At 39.0% G+C, this 22,647-nt stretch overlaps 1 protein-coding gene across 5 annotated transcripts in view; it reads left to right on the forward strand.

The window, feature by feature from the left end:
* The window catches only part of RAD51B (RAD51 paralog B), a 387,602-nt gene that overhangs the window by 124,129 nt on the left and 240,826 nt on the right, over positions 1-22,647 (forward strand). The window lies entirely within an intron of this gene.

Here is a 22,647-nt window from a genome sequence, read left to right on the forward strand (position 1 = left end):
TTTCTAGCTGAGGATTTTTGGGTTGTCGCAGCTCGCAAGATTCTGTGTTTAATTTTGGAATTAAAAATAAAAACTGGGGAGAAACCATAGTTTCAGTAGTTATCCAAATAGTTCAACATGTATACGTTAAAAGCACAACAAGCTAAAAAGTTTCTACGGCTTTCCAGAACATAATAATCCAAAACATCTCACATATGATTTTAAGAGCATCCTCTTCCAGCACCACAGTGCACTGCTAAACAGAAGTCAACAATCATCAAGCAGATGTCCTGTAATGCATCTCCAGCTGTCTGTGCTGCCCCTATTCTGCCCCCAGCATCCCGAGATGGAGCCTCTGAGTGTTGTTAAGGGGGTGGCTGTAAAACACACTGCAAAGAAAGATAATACCCCACCCTGTTCTGAATTTTCCTGACTCATGCAGGTGCCTTCCACATACTCCTGTAAAGTCTTTGATGTTTATCACTAGGATGTTTCTCTTAAAGTTATGTCAGGTCAGAGAGAGGTTGAAGTGCTCTGTCTAAAAAGCTTGTTTAATGAGGGACTCATGTTGTCACATGAGGGTTTGCTCTTGCAGCATTATGTGACAGGCCAGGTAAGACTGAAATACATACTTGTTTTGTCACTTGAATTAATTTCTGTGCACAGTAGTTCTGAATAGATTTTTTTGTCCTTCTCATTTGTTCCTGGAGCTATTTATGTTTGGCTTACTGGCAGCCAATGTATTATTAATGACAGTTGTGAACTTCACTACAGGCAGAGCCACTGCTTCAGTGATCTTCATGAAACTGAGTAGCTGACAGAAGGTTGTTTCAGACTTCCAGCCCCACATATTCTCCAAAATAATGTTTTCTGTGTTTAGAATGAATGGAGTGTTCTCATATCTGGCTTCAGATATCTAGTCAGATTTTATCTGAAGAGTATTGGGTAGTTCTAGGAACACACATAGCAGTATCACTATATCTGTCTCCTGGTGATTGAAGGGAATTTATACATCAAGTCTCAAGAGCAGGCAGGGGGCCAGTGCTTCAGATGTGTATTATTATCTTCTGAAAGGTTATGACCAAAGCTGTGTTAGATCTTGTAACCAAGGAAATAAGGGAGGCCACTGCTGCTCAAAATGCCTGATTGGCTACCTGTAGCACAGTGGTTTAAATGAGTTTATTGTGTTGTGGTTGTTGGGGAAGGGAGCAGGTGGCCTGGCTGTTCATTTGACTACTGTGGGTCTAAGAGAAGGAGTGAAGGTAACAGTGTGTGACAACTCTTATCACCTGGCAGGCTGCAAAGCACTGAGCTTAGGGCTGCCAAACTGCTTGTCTGTGCGTGCAACACTGCGTAAGAGGCTGTAGGTCACTGCAAACTTTCTTGTCCTTCCTGTGAAAGTTCAGGTATTGGTAATTGCTTCAAGCAAGATGACAGATTAGGAGGGCAGTGGCCTATGTTACCCTCTTGCTATGGCAGTGAGGGTCATGAAGAATCCATTATTCAAGAAAGTGAAAAGTTGTCACTGCTTTGCAGGGCAGCTTTTGAATGGATCTGGTTTTGTTAGACTTCCTGAGCATCTCTTCTGTCTTCAGTGTGCAGTTTGGAAGCTGGAACTTTGGTTATGCAAGGCAGCATGTTTTAATTTCTCGTGACTTTTACTTCTTTTTAAAAGCCAGAACAAGCATATTTCAAGTTTAGATTCCCTTTCGTAGGCTGGGAACTGAATGGAACATTACAGCATACCAGCAGAGGAATTCACATTAAATAACATTAATTTTCAGACTCTTTACTCTTGTTTAGGCTGGAAAGGACTACTTGAGATCATCTAGTCCACCCCCAAACTTACCCATCATCCAAATGTTAAGCTATAAAGAAACTGATGTGGGGCAAATGTTGTATTGGTCAGTGCTCTATGCTTTTTCTTTACTCAGTCTTTATACCATACTTTTCAACAAACACACAATAAAAAAAGCTTTAATTGTAATAGTCACAAGAATTTTTTAGGAGTGACAGGGGTTTTTTTTTGAGGTGAGTCATGCCTACTTGAGCAGTTTCTTATTTCATGTATTTAGATTTCCTAAAAAAAACCAGGATAGGCAATGTGCCTGTGGCAAGTGTTAATACAAAGCGTTTTGTACAGTAAATTTGATTTGAAAATTGTGACAGTGTATCAGAGTTTACATGTGCAAATCCCCCTCGTGTTTCTGTCCTGGGTTCTCTGCTTTGCTGGTGAGCCTCAGTCTCTCTGCCTTCTTCCTCTTGCAACACTTGCTGAAGGCAAGCTTTAGATATAAGTTTGGTATTAATACTGAAGTCTCCAGCACTGTGCTGACTCCGTGCTTGTGGATTTGAAACTTTCAGTAGAAATCTTAGGATCTGCCCAGCTGAGGATATGTGTCACTAAACTTTTTCTGCAGCTTGGTGATGTATTAGATGCATCACTTTTGGCCTGAGTGCAGTCTTTGTTACTCATCATGTGAAGTACAGGTATTTGGAACTGAAGCCTTTTACTGCTGAGAACGTTTCAGTCTGCCTCTTTGTAGTAGCATTACTTTAATCCACATCACTGGTGAGCCCTCTGACTGCTGACACAAAGGAAGACCTGAGTAGTGCATGACAAGGGAAATCAAGGGATGCTCCTTTTGGCCATGATGAGGTCTAATCAACTTAGGCTGATTTAGAAACTACACCCTGACAATAACACAGTCAAACAAAATGTTGCTTCTATGTAAATAAAGGCTTTTGATCTGAGCTATTGACTTCTTTTTCCTGTACCTTTCAGTAGGTAGACAGCTTATGTACATGCAGTACTTTTACCCTTCCACTTAGGGTAACCAAAGCTGTCAGCTGGAGATTTGCTGCCTTATTACAGACAGTGCCTAAAATGGCAGACACAATTCCTGGTCAGTTGGGAAAGAATACATTAGAGAATATTCAGTTTACCTGTGAGGACTGATCATTCACCACTTGGACTGCTGACTCCAGCTGCAATTTTGTTAGTAGTCAATACAGGAAATATAATTGCAATGAAACATGTAAAGGAAAGATGTCTGCGTTGTAGTCAGGCAGCTTTTAAAATAGAATTATAGCTGATGTTCAGAGATTAACTACAGATTTTCTCTGCCAGCAGTTGATGACTTCCTGTGACAGTTTATGTTTTAATCTGTGTTAAACAACTCCAAAAGCAGTGGTTTCCACCACAAGAACACTGTGAACTCCTGGACTTTTTTACAGGCCAGACAAAAAAATACCCCACAAATTTGGCATTTTCTCTTTCCGGTAGTTCTGGCACTGTTGCCAAATGCTGCCAGTTTCCAGACCATGTTTTGGGAATTAATTCTACAGAGAGTGATCAGAAAAATATTCTAGATAGTGTGCCTAAGTTCTAATATGGAAATCAGAAAACAAAGTCAGTCCTCAGGGCATTTGATTTAGGGAGGGATCCTGTGTCTTTGGAGGTCACAAATGTTTCTAGATGGCCAGATGCATTCACCCCCAGCTGGGTTGCCTTTTCACCTCAAACCTTCCTGTTCTAGTTACGTGCTCTCAAAAGGCACATGAAAAAGAGAAAGGGTGAACAACATTGCACTTATGTTCATACTCAGCCTTCTGCAGAGCCAGCCGCGGGCTAGGACAAAGGGCTTGGGAGGTTTGAGACCTCTTGGGTGCTTCCTGGATTCTTTTCCTACTTTGTCATTTCCTTTCAGTGGTGTCTGGTCCTTCAGGCTCACCTGGGTATGTTCACTGGTAGCCAGACCTGTATTGTGCAGGAGAAATTAGACACTTAAACTTGGCAATAATTAACTCCCTTAACTTTGTTTTCTGCCTCTTTGTCATGCACTTACTGCCCTTTGTTTGCTCACTTCTAAGAAAATTCTTTATGACATTTTATCATGTTTTTATGAATCTGAGCAAGTGAAGGATTAAACTGCAAGACTCAGGTGTGGGGGAAGAAAGGGCTTGTTTCTTACTTTCTTTAGCAATTCACCTGTATAAACATGTAATGGGGCTGGGTGGAGCTCAGCAGCAACCATAGCAGTGTGGAAACATAATAAACAGGTTTTGCGTAGTTTTTCTTGCTAAGAGCCTGCTTGAGAAACGTCTAATCCTGTCTTCCAGACTGATAACCTTCTTGCCCTCAGCGGGGTGAGGAGGACTGGGTGAATTGCTGTGCTCTTTGTGTAATCTGTGCTGAGCCCTGCAGAAAAAAGGTAACTGGAATCTCCCCTTGCCAATACAAACGTGTCAGGGCAAATAACCACAAGAACGACGAACCTGCCTACTTAACTATTGTGCTTCCTGAAAGAAAATGGTGAAAGCAGCACCGTCATCTTGAATGTACAGATGCTCTCAGTCATTTCAGTCCTTATGAAAAGAGTATTTTTTTCAAGATGACCTTGGTCTCTTGCTTTGTATGTCTCTTCTGTATACACACACATACGCCTCATGCTTTGCAAAACATTGGTGTTTGCCAGCAAAGCGTTGCTTGCCAGCTGATAAAAAGCAGCAGTTTGCAGCTGTTGAGGGGTTCTTACTTAAGCAGATGCAAGTGAGGCTTTATGATTAAAAAAAATTTATTTTTTTTACTGGAATATCATACTCTTTTGTGTAATACAAGAACACTTTTTTCCTCTATTTTGCTTGGGAACTATATGACAAGCTAGAGCTGGGTCTGTGTTTAAGCACTCCAAATTAAATTTTCCTCTGCTGGTAAGTTCTCCTTATCTGCTGCTGTGTTTGCAGCAGTGAATTACTGCTCTGTAATTTCCCATAGAAGTATTTCAAGAGAACTCAGATGTACTTAGGCTGTGGTTTCAAGAGGCAAAATGAGCTGATGTACTATACCTTTCACCCAGCAATTTGCTCAGGTGAGGTGACATACCTTGCTTTTATTATTGTGTTCACTGTACCCAGCCAAAAAATATGATCCCTGGATAGTTCTTTCATCTTCTCAGTTTAGATGGGCTTCAGTGCTTGTTTGTTCTTCTGCTGAGCCATTATATGCACAGAAGGTACCTGCAACAAAACAAGTGGTGAACTTTCTGTAGGGTTAGTGTGCTGAAATGGCTCAGCACAGGGTTCAGTGAACAAGTTAATATGAGCAAGTGGAAACACTTGAGTAGTGATCATGGGATGGTGATGGCATTTAGAGTGCTCTGAAAGTTGAACCTGATTCTTGATCTGCCTGTTGATGCTGCTATCAAAGACATTATTTTGAGATTTCATCTTTCTGTGTGAACCTAATGCACTTAATGAAACTACAGTCTAGGAGTCCTATCCTGTTTTGGAATGCATTACTCCAGATGGTAATCTTACTGATTTCTTGCACAATATTATTTGAATTTCATTATTGCTGACATTTTACAAACACTGTCAGATTTTGGACAACTTGTAGTAGTAACCTTCAAGATGAATAAATCTACCTAACTTATTCTACTGAAGAAAAGATAATATTGATGTGATTTTAGGCCATCTTGTTAGCTTTTTTTGTCTCTGCATTTGTTGGAGAAGTACTTCATACTTCTGTCTGCTTCCATGTCAGTGTATTCTGGTTGTGTAGATTCATGTTATGTTCCCCAACAGGTGGGTTATTTTGCTTCTGAAATTTCTGAAATGAACCCTGAATTAAATTGAAGTCTCACATTCTTGGTATAGATTTGAGATTGTAGCAGGTGATCTGACTGCAACTTCTGTCAGTACAGTACCTACATAACAGCAGGATCCTTGCATTAATGGTCAGTGGACTAATTGACTCATTAAATATTTTCTGTAATGTTTTCTTCTTATTGACATTAGGAGACAGGAGATATTATTTTGGAGCTTTAAAATGCTTTTCTTATAGAAATCAGATGATTTTTTCTCAAAATTCTGTTTTCTTCCTTTATTCTCATTCTGTACCTGTGAAGAAGGAATGCTGCTTTTAAGAAGAATACAAGTTTAGGCTAACTGAAGAAGACTTGCCAGAAAGGCTTTTTGGTTTTGTACTAACTACACCGGTTGGTCTAATAAAACCACAGTCACTGCTTTCTACAAATGGTTCTTGTTGGCAGTATTGGTGAAAGGTGGACATTTTCTTTTATTCATGCATTTGATTGAACACATTTAGAATTGAATGTGCCTTTTGAATTAGGGTTTTACAATAAATAAAAAAAATAAACTGCCTCAAAATGAACTTTGCACTTTGAAGTAAATCTACAGACTTTAATATCTTTATTTAGTCACAGAATCACATAATGTTAAGGGTTGGAGGGGACTTTGAAAGATCATCAAATCCAACCTCCCTGCCAGAGCAGGGTCACTTAGGTCACACAGGAACATGTCCAGGCAGGACATGTTGTCTCCAGAGGAGGAGACTTCACAGCATCACTGGGTAGCCTGTTCCAGTGTTCTGTCACCCTCACAGTGCAAAAGCTTTTCCTTATGTTTACATGGAACCTCCTGTGCTCCAGCTTGTACTTGTTACCCCTTGTCCTACCACTGGACATCACTGAGAAGAGCCTGGCTCCATCCTCCTGGCACTCATCCTTACTAATTTAAGCCTCTTGTTTAGCTGCAGTCATGTGATGTATTTACAGGTAGTTCTGGTATTTGTTATGAAGCCAAGTAAAAAGGTGGATATTAGCTCCCTTCCCTGTGCTGTGCTTCACGGCCCCTTCAATGTCAGCCTAAGGGTTTATGGTGTCATGCAGTGAAATAGTTTAGTGAAATAATCCAAGCTAAAAATAACCTTCTGAAAAAGTGTAGCATGAGATGATAATGACTATAGCTGGAGGTAAGCAAGGTTGGCAATTTTTCAAGCCTGCTTTGCTGCTGAAACAGAAGCACCAGGTAACTGCCCCCACAGTGATTATTCCCATCTGTGAGCAGTGCCAAAAAGGCTGTGGCAGTCCTTGTGGCATCTTCATCCACTGATGATTGGTGTCCTTGAGAAGAACTGTGATTCACTCTGTCCTCTGTTCATCTGGGTTGCTACAACTCTTTCAGAGACCACCTGTGAACTGTGATTAACAAACAAATGAATATAAATGAACATATATAAAACAATCTGTATAAAAAGGAAAAAAGGTTGAGTTAGTTTAAATGTTGACCAGTTCTCTGGCTCAACATGTGGTGCTGCAGAAATGGTACTGATGGGAGCTGCTGAGGCTGAGAGTGCTGCACAAAGAAACATCTGTGGAAGTATTGCCTGAGCTGGCAGGGTGTTTGATAAATGAGAAGGTCCTAAATTGCTGGAAGAGAATGTTAAAACGCTCAAGTATTACAATTTTTACATACTTGTGAAAAATGGCATATTGGACTGTATTTCTGCCATTTCCTGGATATACTATACAAAAGAAGATTTTCTGGCAGCCAAAATGCTGTACAACCAGCAAGGAGTCGAACATAACCTCTATGTTTAAGGTTAAGTTTGATGATGTGGAGCCTCTGAGTAACTGCAAAGCATCCAAGCAATCACCTCTTATTCTGTAATGTGTGGCTCAGGCTTTAGTGTTTTACATCCCTGTTTAATAAGAACATTCACCTGACTTCACACTTCATGTGTACTGGGCACAGGAAAAATGAGCAGAATAAAGAAATTCAAGTATTTCAGTTGTTAGGGTGGAAAAACAGGTTTTTCCCTTAAAACTCTTCTTTCCCATCTGAGAAGTAATTATTTATAATTGATTGTCTAGTAAAAATAAGTAAATAATGTTTCCTTAAGTGCTGTAATTACTGAGTCCAAATTCTGTGCTTGACAAAAGTGACATTTCCCATGAGAATGGGAGTTAATTGTCTTACATAGACAGCTCAATGCCTGCTGCATTTTCTCAGAGTTTCATGTGTTAGCAGCATTCTTTAATTTCTGCCCAAAACTGTGCTGTGGTGCTCATGACTGTAAATATGCATTGCATTGGCTTCAGCTTTGTTTCATGTCCATATCTATGGATTTCTGTTTGTTTAAAATCAAAGATTGACTCAACATATTACTCTGAAAGTTATTAATGGTTTGTCTGTAGGCCGTTACATCCTGAAGAAACAGGGCAGAGCATTCACAGCATTTATGTTTTTCTCACAGGATTGCTGACATACAAAATACAGCTGTGCATATAATATTTGCTAACAGTCCCAGATAAAAACAAGCAGTACAGGACAAATACAATAGTGAAAAAAGTTTCCATTTTGTTTCTAATAGAAAAAGAGCTATAGAAAGATTTTAGTAAAAATTAATAGTATCGGAATGGGATGAAGTTGTTCAGTAGAATTCTGTGAGCTGCTCATAAGCTGTCAGTATTGCTGTTTTCTAGTATTTTCCATGAAATAATCATTAATGTTATGGATGTCTGGTTCTTGAGTCAGTGTATGTCACCAAGTACCTATGCATAATTCTTCTCATATATTTGAATGTGCAGTGCCTAGCTGATGCATATGGGGTGCATAAAAAGGAAATGTTTGATAATAACTGCACATTGTATGCACAGATTTTTCTATTGCTTTCCACTCCTACATGAGGTCCTTCTGCATGAAGGTGAGATGAGCACATGGTGGGATAGTCAATATAGGAGCTTCTTTTTGCAGTTGGTATCTTGCATGCCTCTTTTTTTAGTAAATATGGAAACAATTGCTTTCATCCAGATTAATTTATGGAGACATCTATGAATAATTAAATGGCAAATGATGTCCTTTAATGGTAATACTAATTAAAAATACTTTCATCCATCTGAAGCTGAGCTTTTTTGAGAGCCTTTCTTACTATTCCAGGTACAGTTGAATCAGTGGTGCTGTGCTTGGTTCTGGGTAATAATCTTGTAGAGGAAGGTCTATTAAGGTTAGAAATAAAAATCCTATCTACTACACTAAATTAATTGCTGCTTTCTGCTTGCCAGAGGAACTGCTTCAAAACCTAACCAACCCACAGGGAGTTAAAATATTTTTGTCCTAAGTCGTCACGTCTGGCCGAGGAGTGACCCCAACCTTCTCCTGCTCTGAATCACTGTTGTGATACCCACATGCTCTAAATAGACTGAGGTAGGTTTCAGTGCCAGAAACTGTTTGTCTTTTCATGTGTGGTGGATGGCTAAATGAGTACAACCTTGACATTGTTAGAAAGGGCGCAGCTACACCCAGTTACTGTAGGTGTAGTAGCAGATTAACCACTGGTAACTGCTTTCATGTGTGCAATCTTTCTAATCTTGATTGGGTGGCCATGCTGCTCGTCTCCTGTGGCACGTAGGCAGAGAGCTTGGCTGTGTTTTTTATCCTGGAGCTGTTTTTACAGTGCAGACAAAGTATTTCAAGGAGTTGAAGTATCACTTACAATGCTACACTGAGAAGGTAAGGCTGCATTTAAGTGGAAACCCACAAACTATATCTTTGAGTTGAGGGAAGTTATTAAAGTCATCCTTCAAACCATGACTGAGAGCAGTGCTTTTCATACTTACCTAAATTTTGTGAACTCAAATTAGCAGAGCCATGATGTAGTCAGTCTGACAAAATCAGCACAGTTCCTGGCAGCAGTCAAAATAAGATTTCAGAGGGGAAAGAGATGGTGAAAGCAAGTGAATTTTTTCTTGACTGTTGCATTCTTGTGTTTCTGATCAAAACTAGAAGTTGCACAGTTACAAAACTTGCCAGTGAAAAAGGTTTACAAACCATATTACTAGCATCCAGCTTTTTGTTTTCTTCTGCAAGTTTGTGACACTCTGGCTTAAGTTTCATTATCACTGAAAGGGAAGAACAGTTACTTAAACAGCTTTGTTTTCTTTAGATAGCTTTCCCAAGGTTCTGGCTTCTTGTCCTCTACTCTCCCTCACTTAGTACTTTCATTCACTTCATGATCTCAATCCAAAACACATCCCAGACCTCTAAGATACAGTCTAGCCAACAGTGCCAAGGTCTAGTAAAAGGAGTATGTTGTAGTGCAATATGCATATATTAATGGAATAGCTCTGTACTCTTAAGTATGACAATAAAACCGTGGTTACATCATGCTTATAGTTTAGAAATAAACAAGAAGCCTGCAATTTAGAAAATAACATGGATCTAATACAGTAGCAGTTGCCTTCAGAGCTGCATCTGTAAGCAGATTTTGTCATGTGGACAGAAATTAGGACATTTTTAGGCTCTTCTGCATTATAGAGGTCCATGTAATTAGTTTTTTCTCCTTGTGATATCAGAGCATTCAATGGTGTTAATGTAAGCATGCTGTTACATCCTGTTACTAACACCTGTTTCATGTGACTTTTTTCTCTACATGTGCTGTGGACAAAAATGTATTTTCCAGTTTGTTTGTTTTTTCCTCAATGCACATAATCTATTTGGAAGTAATGCACTGTATTAGCTGATATCTAGGAGGTACTCTCTATATACATTTAAGTGTAAGACATTCCTTAGCCTGAAACTGTAAAAGACATTTCTGGAAGTGCTGCAAGCATACTGGGGCTCTCATGCCTCGAGTACCTGTCACTTCTTCTATAAAATTAACAGTAAGGAATTAGGGAGAGAAGGGGAAGCACACTAAGACAGAAGGTATCAGTGTATAAGCTCAGCAGGGCCCAAGAGTGCCAGCCAGCCCAGTGGCTATGGTTACAGAAGCTCCTAATGCCTTCTGATGCAGTCTGATTTATTTGCAGTGTGGAGTGGGTATTTCTGGGAAGAGAATCTGAATTTAAGTGCAAAAATGTGGACTGTAAGGTTTTCTTTGAGGCATTCAGTGTCAGACATGGTAAAGCTAAAAGATTTATATGTATTAGTAAAAGATACGGCTTTATCTTGTGCTTTTTGGAAGGTAATTATGATGAACATCTAAGAACATTGTACTGTAAATTCAGTCTGCTAAATAAGAGAACACAGGGGCTGGAGCAGGCTGGTGGGAGAAATTCTGTCTGTTTTGCTTCTCAAATAGCAGCTCCCTAATGCAGTCCATGTGTTCAATCCTGTTTGCCTTAAGATGGTAGTTTTCATACTGGGGGAGGTAATAATTTGCAAGTAACTATTATTTTGCAATTCAATACTAAGATGTACATGTGGAGTTAGCTAGAAAGGACTCCTTGCTTATACACAGGGAATAGAAACCTCTGTGTAATTTTAGGGGTTACTATTTGGTTTGATTTCACTGCTCTTATTCACTCAGTGACACAAACACCCTCTTTGTATAAGCAGTGCGTGAATGGAAATGTGAACAGGACTGAAAGCAGGTGTTTGTGTTACAGAGGGCAATGTTACAAAAATATTTATAGACTATTCATTTATTATTGAAACTATTTGAAGTTGTTGCATAAGACAGACATTGAAGTAAAATCAACAAAGTCTGTTTTTATCTAGAGTGCTGGTCTCAGCCCTGCTGCAAATCTGCAAAATTAAATAGATGTTTGTAGGAGATGCAATATTTCTTCCTCACCTATTAATTTCTAGCTTATTTGAAGTCTGGTTTTGCCCCTTTCAGTGTGACTTTTCAAGCATTAAAACTTAACTCTGAGCACTCTCTGTAAGCTTGTGTGTAATGGAAAATTGCATTTGAAATACTCCTCAGGATGGTGGAATTGGTGTGGAATTTTTTCCCAAAAAGGATATGTTTAAAGTGTTGATTTGGTAAAAAAATTTACTAAAATTGATATTAGTTTATATATCATTAGTTCAGGAGGGCATGCACAACCTTAAGAAACAATAAGATTGGACTGTGTTCTTTCTTCTTGACTTAATGCTACATTTCAAGTGAAAAAATGGTGTGATGTCAGAGGCATCATTCCGTGTAGACTTTGGACCCTGGTAGTATTTAGAAAGGCCAGATGACCACATGGTAAAATAAGTTTGTTAGGCAGAAATCATCGAGGAGAACTATGGAGCCTCCTCATGTCACTTATCCATTTGGTTTTCTGGTAGAAATAGCAGGTTTGAGATACAGCTGGATTCAAGATGGGAAGAGTTAACCATCTTTCCCAAGAAGTAGCTTTTAAATTCTGAGAAGCACACCTACTTCACTTAAAGATGTGAGGAGATGATTTATTGTCATTTTATTCATTTCATGTAACTGTCCAGTAAAAAATTAAGCCCTTTGGAAAGCTGGTTAGCAGTGCAGCATGTTATTTTTTAAAACTCTGTTCCTATGTGCTCTGATTTCCATGACACCATTCTTAAGGGACAGCACATTTGTTATAGGAGGCTGAATTGTTTCCTTTCACAAAGCCTTACAGGCTCTGATTCTCCCACTGGCTGCTCTCCAGAAAGAAAGATTTGTGGGCTCTGCCCAGTGTCTGCGAATGTGTGATGATATTTATATCCATTGAGTTGTTTTCACTGTAGCTAGATCTGGTAAAACACTTGTGGTTTTACCACAAGTAAAAGACTGTGGTAAAGGCTTGAGAACTTTGAAATCAAAGTCTGTGCTCGAAGACATGTTCTGACTTCCATTGCAACCCTCGTTACAGGGTGGGAAGAAGTATCAGATCAGCCCTCTCAGAGGGGAAGAAGGTCAACAAACCTTTAAAGAAAGAAGTAAAACTTCAATTTTTGAAAGCATAATAGTGTTTAAGTGAGGGCAAACCCCAGAATATTGGCAACTTAAGGGCTAAACTGAGACTTCAAAGTTGATTCACAATGCTTTTTTATTGGTAGAGTCCTTAAAACCCAGTTAATTCTGCACAGCTGTACAGTTGTGTTGAGTCAAAAGTCTCACAGAGGGGGCTTCTGAAAGAAAAAGCTGCTTTTTTCTTCTTCTGTTTTTCTAAATGGGTGACAACAAAGAGGACAGACATTTCACTTCCATGTGTACTTCTGTGTCTTCTTTCTATTTTTTCTTTTCAAGAAGCTTCCAGGAAGGAAAAAAAAATAAAACCAGTGACAAAACCTTGTTGTTTTGAGAAGCATTTTCAAGCATGAAAACAATACCAGAGTAATGATTTTGAGGATTAGTTTTTTCTTCAATTGACATTGATTCACTTGATCCTCATCTGAAATTTCTTCAAGCTGTTTATCACTTCCTTCAGATAAGGTTTAATAAAATGGTGTTCTCAGATTTTTCCATACAGTGTTTAATTTTTTTTTTAAAGGCAGTAAAGTTTTGGATCCAGAAAGAAAGGATAGTCATGCCCCCTGGAAACCTGTTTGTCACCTTTGAGCTTACAATCCATAGCCCCATTGGTAGCTGCTGGTAGTGTGCATGTTTGGCCCTGGTCCTGGCTTTGTTTGCTTTCTGTATGGTCTTAAGTAAGAATGGTGGTCAGCTACCTGCAGGTTTTCTAATCTCTGAAACAAGATTTACAGCTACTTTAAAGTGGAAATCAGGAGATGCTTGCTGAAGTCAATAAAGACTGATGTAGATATCCTTAGAAATATGTTTGTACATGGATATAATTTTCCTTGACTATGCATTCCCTTCTAACCTAGGCTGTTCAACTGCCATTTTGGCATTAGATCTAGAAAAAAAATCTTACTGGATAAAGCATATGTAGCATAAGACCTTTTGGCTTAGTTCTGTACATGTGACTTTTAACTGGCAGAAGATCCAAGTGCCAGTGAAAGGATGTGGTAGATTTTCCTTAGAGCTGGCAAAAGTTCCAGTATTTGGAACTGGACTGGTGGTACACTGGAAAATATACTGCTGAGAAGACAGTGTTTTATAGGTAGGAAAATAGGCTGTATTTTCCTGCAGTCCTCTCTGTGTACAGCTAATGAAGTTGTAAATGGTAGTTATTTTAATTCACCTTGGTTTTGCTGGATGTTTCCCACAGTGTGACTGAAGCCCTCAGATGTCAACGGTGGTTGACAGTTCCTTGTTTAGTTTCTCTTTTTAAGTGGAGGGGGAAACTTTGAGGATGTAGCTAAGAAAATACTGATTTTTTTTTAAAAAAAAATATTATTCTTCCAGATGAAAACCTACAGGCATGTGCCCAGCAGGGCGGAGTAGAAAAGTTATCTTGATTGTGTAACTCCCATCTGTGGCTTTGCAGCCCTGAGAGCACTTGAGCAATAGGTGACTGCTGTTTGCTGTTGGCTAGATCATGTTGTGGTTTCTACACTGGAGACTGACTTTCACACAAGCCAGTGTCAAGGGGCTTTCCCATGCTTGCAACATCACTGGCTTTCCAGCAGTATGATGTGTCTTGTGTACAGGAGTTAACTTTCTTCTGAAATGTCTTCTGAAATGTCAGTTGGGCAAAGTCGTGCTGGTTACCCAAGTCAGCAGCACCTGACAGGGCAAGAGCACAGGGTGCAACAAAATCATTTTGAAATACTAATGTCTGTTACTTTCTTTTAGCTGCAGTCCTAATGTGCTCTTCTCCAGTTTGAGGATGTCCTCCTGCACCAGTTGTGGCTGCAGGTGGCATCTGGGAGCTAAAGGAACTTGGAGCCTCACCTAGTTTACAGAAGGGATTTCAGTGGACTTGAATCAGGTGCATGAAAACGATCAGACATGGGTGCAGATGTGCACAACTGTGCTTCACTCAGGGTGATACCTGGAATACGTGGCTGTTTGTGCTTTAAGGCACTTGGTGTGAGAGTACTTGAGGGGTCTGCTCCAGAGGTCTGTGTGTACACACATGTGTTGTTTGGAGCTTGTAGTTTTGTTTGACTCTCAAGCTAGAGGATTTTTTTCTTCACTTGCAGTACCTTGCCCTTAGAAATGGCATATACAAGTCTTGAGTTTGATGTATATTTAATCCCATTACCAATTCTAGGAAGTTTATCCTGTGGTTAAAGCTACTTTGCTTGACAGAATGAAATTAAGTGCTTTGGAAGGAAAGGAATTTAAGGTCTGATCTTTTCACCACTGAAGTTTTCTGTTGTGCTGGCCTAGGAAGACATTTCCACTACATTAGTCGAAATTTTAAGTCTCAGTCTATTTTTGTTTTTTTGAGGGTTTTAATTAAGAATAAATGTTAAAAAAAGCATTTTTACTTTTGTCAAGCTCGTGAAATATAGGATCTGTTTGTATTACGAGTGTGAGAAGTAAATGAATTTGGAATTGTTGGGAGACTGTAGATCTCACTTCAGTCCATGCTGTACCAGAAACAGAGGTGAAACTGATTGAACACCTTAATTATTATTTGATGTAGCAGGAATTAAAGTTGAGTTATGTAGAATGAATTTATAATAATTTGTCTGTGTAGGTAGGGTTACAAAGGGCTAGATAATAAAGAGAAAGTTATGAGCTGATGTTTTCAGTGCTGAGGCAGGGCCAGAGCTGTGCCCCTCTGAAGAGTGGTCTTGATTTCTTATATTTCTCCCCTGCCATTGCCATAGTGCTGTTTCACTAACACACAGCTCTCCAAAGCTCATTGCATGTAAATAATGTGTTTTGAGTTGCATGATGTCAAGCTTTGTATTTCCATCCTGTTGAGGGATCAGAGCAGGAAGGTGATGAATAATGGGCTTGGCTTGAAAAGGTGGCTGTGCAAAAATGTGAATTTGTACTAGCTGGGCATATTAGCTTATATATGTGCATAGCTTGCACTTGAGCCATGGATTCACCAGGATGATGCAGGGGACTACAGCCCCCTTTTTGCTGCTGCATAGTGTAGTCTGGGTTACTTATGTGGAAACAGTACACTCTGAGTTAAGCTCTGTGTTTTGGGCTTTGTTTCTTCTCTGGAATAAATAGCACTTTGTTATGGAGATCTGATTCTGAATTTTACTGAATTAAGCAGGTACCAAATTAAGCAAGTTAAGATGTAGCAGCTGAGCCTCAGTGCTGACTTGCCCCATACCAGCTTTTTTGGCTTTGCTGTATTCATCCTGGCAACATTTCTGTAAGAACTTCAACCACTCAATGAATGCTTTAGATGTGATGTTCACTATCTTCTTTATCTTATTACACATAAAATTTCTATATACAAGTCTGTATTAAACTAAAGAATTGGACAATGTTGTCTTACCCAAGAATAGCTTGGAAATCTGCAAATAAAGGAGTCCAAAGTACAGGAAGACTTGTGTTGCTGACGGCTGAAGATTGTTTCTCTTCATTCTGGAAGCAACTGTTAAAAGAATTTTAATTTCAGATTTTCCCCTCCATTATAAAATGACAAAAACCTAAGAAGAATCCATCCAGAAGTAAGGTGTTGCAAATGAGATCAGGCAAATTCCAGAGCACATGCCATAAACAGATTCTAAAGGGAATACCTAGATATACTGAAGGTCTTTTGGAGCAGGATAGGCAGGGTGTGTGCAGTTTCAGGAGATTCATCTGAGGTTGTGCTATGCAGGATGTACAGTAGAATCTTGATCTGTGAATAGAGTTTATGGGCTCTAATATAATGCAAATGATAATGGTGGTCTGCAGATGTATACATTGGTTCCATTTAAGGTGTGGCAGGAGCAGACATGAAGCACAACTCCAGAGACCTGGTAGAGAACAGTGAGAAGACTGATTTTAATCCATTAGAGAATTTTTATGCCATAACAATCCTACATCCAGCACAAACTGGTATTCTGTGCAAATGGGCATTTTTGTAATTGCCATCTATATATACTCTTGTGCTTGGGCAAAAGGAATACTGTTATGCATAGTCTTCAGCATGGACAATTTTTCCCTGTTTATCTTTATCTCTGCCGAGGCCAAAGATGAACAGAAGGGCCTAGAGATTTCAGCTTAAGTCCTAGTTTGGCTAGGAGGATATTTTCTTTTTGAAGTGAGAGTTGAGTTTGAATCCATCTAGTAAAGGCAGATGCTTGTTATCAGCTTCCTGAACAAATCTGCCTTTTGGGCCATGCACTTGGATTGGTATCAGCTGATGGACTGGAATTATTTGACTAAGATCCACAAGAGTTTAGCAACCTGTATATTGATCTATAAATCACTGTCTCATTCTGCATACAGTTCTCGTGTTAGATTTAATCACAGTGTTGTTGCTACAGGTAGGAAAGCTCTACAGAAGGACCTGCATAGGCTGGATCAGTGGTCTGAGGCCAGCTGGATACAATTCAGAAAGGCCAAGTGTTAGATCTGGCACTTTGGTCACAATAACCCCATGCACCTCTACAGGCTTGGGGAAGAGTAGTAGGAAAGCTGTCTGGTGAGAAAGACCTGGGTGTGTTGGCCAATAGGCTGCTGTATATAAACCAGCAGTGTGCCCAGGTGGCCAAGAAGGCCAGCAGCATCCTGGCTTGTATCAGGAATAGTGGGGCCAGCAGGAGAAAGGAACTAACAAGCAGTAGAGCAAGAGGAAATGGTGTCCAGTTGTGCTAAAGGAGATTTAGATTGGATATTAGAAAAAATGTCTTTGCTGAAATGGTTGTCAAACATCAGAACAGGCTGCCCAGGGGAGTGATTGAGACACCATCCCCAGAGCTGTTTGAAAGATGAGTAGACATGGTGCTTATGGGCATGGTTTAGTGGTGGACTTAGCAGTTTCAGGTTTACAGTGGGGCTCAATGACCTTAAAGGTCTTTTCCAGCCAAAATGATCATATGATTCTGAGCATTTGTGTATTGTACACAGTTATTAAAAATGGTAATTGAAACATTGTGTTACAAGAAAACTATGGATATTAACTTGAAGTAATGATAGATATTAACTTGAAGTATTGCTAAATAGGTGATCTTTCCAAAGTTTCTCTGAAGGCACCAGTGATACTGCAGATTGGACAGTTCTGAGAGCAGTTGATTTTAACAGTTCTGTAGCTGTACCAGAAAAATGGCTTATATTTGATACTGTCACTTCCTAGCAATACATTAGGCCTTCTTTACAGTTGGTGTTGAACTACAGCAATATCTTAAGCATAAAGGGTGTTAACAGTATATTTGAACGAGATGCTAAGAAAGTTTTCTTTTTCAAAACTGAAAGATCAATGAGTAGTATCAATATTTTTTCATTACTGTCCTCTCAGAAAAATGTGATTAAAAAGTGACAAGGAGAACATTTTGACTGCTACTAAGTATTTCTTTTCCCCATTAGCCTACAAAATTCCCATCAAGCTTTTTTGCAGCCTGACAGAATTTGCTCTTAAGAAGGGTAGGTCAACATGTCCACTATAACTCTGTAGAGCATGAATGCTTCTGTGGTCTGTGTATTATGTTTCAAATCCTGTTTTTCTAGAACCATGAACTCAAATCCTGGCAAGGTTGACTTTAGCCCTTTGTCCTTCCATAGTAGGTCTGAGTTTTCCAGTGCTCTGAACATCTGCTGGTCTTTCTCCACTGTTTATTTTTCGTCAGAGCTTTTCTTCACCTTGATATACTCCATTACCATGAGGGGTTCTTTTGTTTTGTGTGTTTTTCTTCAAAAAACCCAAGACAACAACATCTGGTAAACTTCACTCAGGAAAAGAGAATGCATTTTGCTTTTGTGTAGTTTTATCTGAAGTGCATATAAATGATTAAATAAATTCCCTTACAAGTACAATTCGTTAGAGAAGAAAAATAATTTCTCTGATGATAATGGTGGTTTTTTACATATTTATTATCTAGTGTCCCTCCACCTATACTTTGAGTTATTTAAAGAAGCTATGCAGTTATTTCTATAAATCTTTCTTTAATCTTACAGTCACTAACCTGACTTTTTTCCCCTCTTTTGGAACTTTTCCTTAACTAGTTGTCACTACCTTTTTCAGAAGTGAGTAGGACTAGGTGTGCTCTCAGTCTCAAACAACTTCTTTGTGCTGCAGTTGGTCAGAAGTGCTGAGTATTGGATTATGCTTTTGCCACATAACTGGGGAGGGAGGTAATGGGGCTGGGGCAGTGCTTGGAAGAGCAGTCTCCACATAAGTGCTTGGTATGTAAGACATCCCCAGCACGATGGGACAGTAGATTTTGCAATACAGTTTTGGAGAATCCCTGAATGGTTAAAGGCAGCTTTTATGAAGAAGTATGAAGCCAAGGCCAAGACTAGTTGCTGTGATTGAAGTATTTGTTTTTTCATGTGAATTGTTAATTGCTAAGTTGGTGTTATTTTCTAGTTGCTGAATTTTCCTTACTTATATTGCCCTTGCTATAAAAATTGTGAATTTGGGCTTTCCATGATGAACAGTTGGGTAGTATATATGCTGTTGAAAACATCTTAGTGTAACTTCAGTGACATTACAGAACTTGTTTACACACAGGAGTCATCTTATAATATCCCGGTGTTAAAAACTATAAAATGTCTATTTATTTTGCTCATTTTTATGATGTTGCAATTGCATAATGTCTCTAAGTGAATGGTGTTACTGGATAATGCAGTGCCATCTTCTCTGCAAGCTGCTCATGTTCTTTCTGCCTCTCCATCTTCAAGGGAACAATAGAGATTAAAATGGAAATCTTCCATTTGGCATCAGCACCACATTATACTTACGTAAAATGCTAGTGAAAACCCAACCTACAGGAAAGATGAAAGATTTGTAGAAATTAAGATATCTGTACAACAACTCTTGGCGTGATGTGTGTTTTAATCCAAAACTGTTCCCTGAACTATTATATGAGAAACCTTAATTATTAAAATAGGGTTTTTTTAAGTACTTTCTCTACAGATGACCATGATGACTACCCTGGACTTAAGTGGGGTTTGGAGCAGCCACATATAGTATGAGTGGTTTGTTAAAGTATAGAAATACTCATCCTTACTTTTTGCACATGTGCCTTTAGGGGAATTAAGAGCCCCACAGAAAAGGGGAGACACCAGAGAGCAGATCATTGACCTTCATTTAACATTCTTTCACTGTGCATTCCTTCATATACATACTGACAAGTCATTTAACAGCTTGATTTTGTTGGCATTTTGGTTTTGACATTTTGGCTTCTTTTCTGGGTTCATGTTTTTTGTTTTCAGACTTGAACCTTATCAAGTTTTATGATAATTCTGCTGTATTTCTGCTTTAGCCTCTGCTTAAAAACTGTACACTAGTTAAGTCTGATGGCATCAGAAAATCTGTACATGCCATAAGGAATTCAGTTCCATAGTATTCCATTATAATTTTTTTTTAAAAAAAACATCTTGTTTATGGTTGACCAGTCAGTCATGAAATCTTGTCAGTGAGATTTGGAGAAACTATTTTTGTAAGTGAGAAGAAACACTGTGCAGGTTATGTATGCTGTTCTTCCTTTATTTGGTTTAGGAAAAGGTATTATCTCTTAGGACATTAGCAATATATTTTTCATCTCTTCTTTAGAACGAAGAGCTTCAGAGGAAAAACTGCTTCTTTTCAAATGAAGATTGATTTCATGATCATTATGTTTACAGCCTGTCTGCCGTGCTGCTGCAGGTGTAGTTGCAGTGTGTGTAGGCACACCTGAGCCAGCAGCCCACACGGGCACCCCGTGTGCCCTCAGCCCCCACCACTCCCTTCTCTGGTTGGAGTGAAGCTGGCACCCGAGTGCCTGGTTGTGCTGCAGTCTGATTGCAGTGAAGGCAGAGCTTTAGAATTTGCTTAATGATCTTTTCCCCTGTTTGTTATTCTTTGTCTTACTTTGTATTTGTTGCTTTGTTTCTAAAAAGGACTTGGGAAGCAATGAAAGCAAGTTGGGGTCTCCTGGCTGGTGGTCAGGCCCAGACACGTTTCAGACAGCTTTGCTAGGGCTTCTACTTGTCTGTTATTGCTAGACTAATATGGGTTCAGAGTATATATTGTTAAAATGTCAACATATTAAAAAAACCTAGAAATACAGCATGCCCTCAGAAAGGCTTCATCATTGATATCTATCATCAGATGGATGAAAGAGGTTTCCTGTTGATTCAGGACTGTATACTGCTCTGCAGAAACAGAAGAAAGCATAGCTTAGCAAACCACAGTCATTTAACCTTAATACATCCTTGCCCTTGCCAGTTTTTCATTAAAGGACGTTCAGGTGTGTATTTGTGCATTACATTTCTGCGTAGATTTAAGCATTCTGCTGTGGTAGTAACTTCTCTTTCATGTAACATCTCGAATTCTTCACTGATGATTTTCAGTGTGTGGTTATATATTGATAAGTGATCACAAAAAATCATTATCTCCCATATGCATGACCTTCTGTGTCAAAAATGTCTAGTCAGCAAGTCTGAAAATTCCCTTTTTTTTTCCTGCTGTTATTACAAGCTTCCTCTGGGATTCTGAGAAGCCAGGTGTATCCCTGAAAACTTGGCAAATGGAAGGGGACTGTAAACAAAATCAGCTTTCCTCTGTAACTGTTTATCCCACAGTCATTGCAAATAATGTCTAAGATTAAAATAAACAGGTTATAGAAAAAAATAATCTTCCTTTTATTAATCATACTACTTTAGTCAAATTAGTATTTTTGCCTGGATGCTTAGTGTTCCCATGTCAGTTTTGGTTTGTAAAAGGAAAGCTGATGAGAACTCACAAGATTATTTGTTTAAATCCCATATTGCAAAGTTATAAGCTATTAAGCAAATCCTTTAAAATAAATAAATATTATTTCAGTACTCATTCCCAGATTCTAGGAGTAGTACAATCCAGCTTGCCTTGCTTTGGTGTTATATGAGCAAACAGGAGTTAGGATTTGCTTTTGTTGTTCAGCCATGGCTGAAATAAGATTTGAAGTTGCTCAGTGACTTGGTATAACAAATTCAAACTATCCAATGGTGCAATTTCACACCACTGCTGTATGCTACATGAGTGTTCTTCTTTGAAATACAGGGAATACATATCCCATCCTGAGCCCTTTTTAACTTGAAGTTTGGAATGAAAGCATTCCAAGTTGTTAAAGAAAAGCAAGTCTGCCTTTACCATATGGTTTCCTTTAAAGGTATTTGTGTTTGAAAAGTCTGCATTGTATTATATTTAAAATAATGTAAATGCTGTAGTGTTTGGCTCTTTTTCAGCAGGATAAGCTTTGAAACATAATTCCATAATGCAGAAAACGTGCTGTCTAGCATTGTTGTTAATCTATAAATAAAGTTTTATAGAAGAGCTTTCACTTTTCACAGCTGTTATTAAAACAAATTGAAGGCTGACAATAATGCCCTGGCTTGTGTCCTGCATGTGGCTGTTTACCCACCCCTCTGCTGGGGTGGGTTTTTTTTGTTTGTGCATAAACAAAAATTTTGATTTTTTTTTTTCCCCCTCTCCCAGGTAAGGGAGCATTTATAATGTCAGATGAAATTTTTAGAGTCAGATCTACCCAGAAAAAGAGATCAGAGCTGTAAATTTCCTGGCTCCAAAGCTGATAATTATAGGAGGGTGAATTATCAGCACGGGGAAGGTAAATTCATCGGTTGTCCTAAGGGCTGAAATCTCTTGCTTTTTAAATCACAAACAGAATGGCAGAGCCAGAGGCATTGCAAGCTTTCCCTTTCTTATACAAGCTTGCTTTTATCTCCTTCTGAAATTGTGACCATTTCTGTCAGAGGGAAAGGTTTAGTCTTCAGTTTTGTTTGGTCCTCTGCCTGTTGAAAGCCGCTAATAAGAGCAGCACTTGGTGCCAATTGCAATGTTTTGTTTTGCTTTGTTTTTCCATGATCCTGAAAAATGTCTAGTACAAACTGGACCATGACCACCCACTCGTTTCACATGAGCCATGGATCACTTGCCAGATGGCAAAGAGTAAGGAACATAAAATTTACTACAGCAGATCTGTCTTCTGCATTCTGTTTAGCTCAGAATAAGTCACTGCCTTACTCCTGCCTTACTCCCCCTGTCCTTGCAGTAGAGTGGTGAGTGGGGAAATACTCCCATGACGACTCTAGCAACTGTTTATACTCTGAGGTAGGAGATTTCTTTGTCCTTATCTGAGTTTCCATAAATAAAGTGTTGGTTTTGGTTGCAGTTAATCAGCTCT

Source organism: Heliangelus exortis, chromosome 5 (genome assembly GCF_036169615.1).
Source record: "Heliangelus exortis chromosome 5, bHelExo1.hap1, whole genome shotgun sequence".
NCBI lineage: Eukaryota > Metazoa > Chordata > Aves > Apodiformes > Trochilidae > Heliangelus > Heliangelus exortis.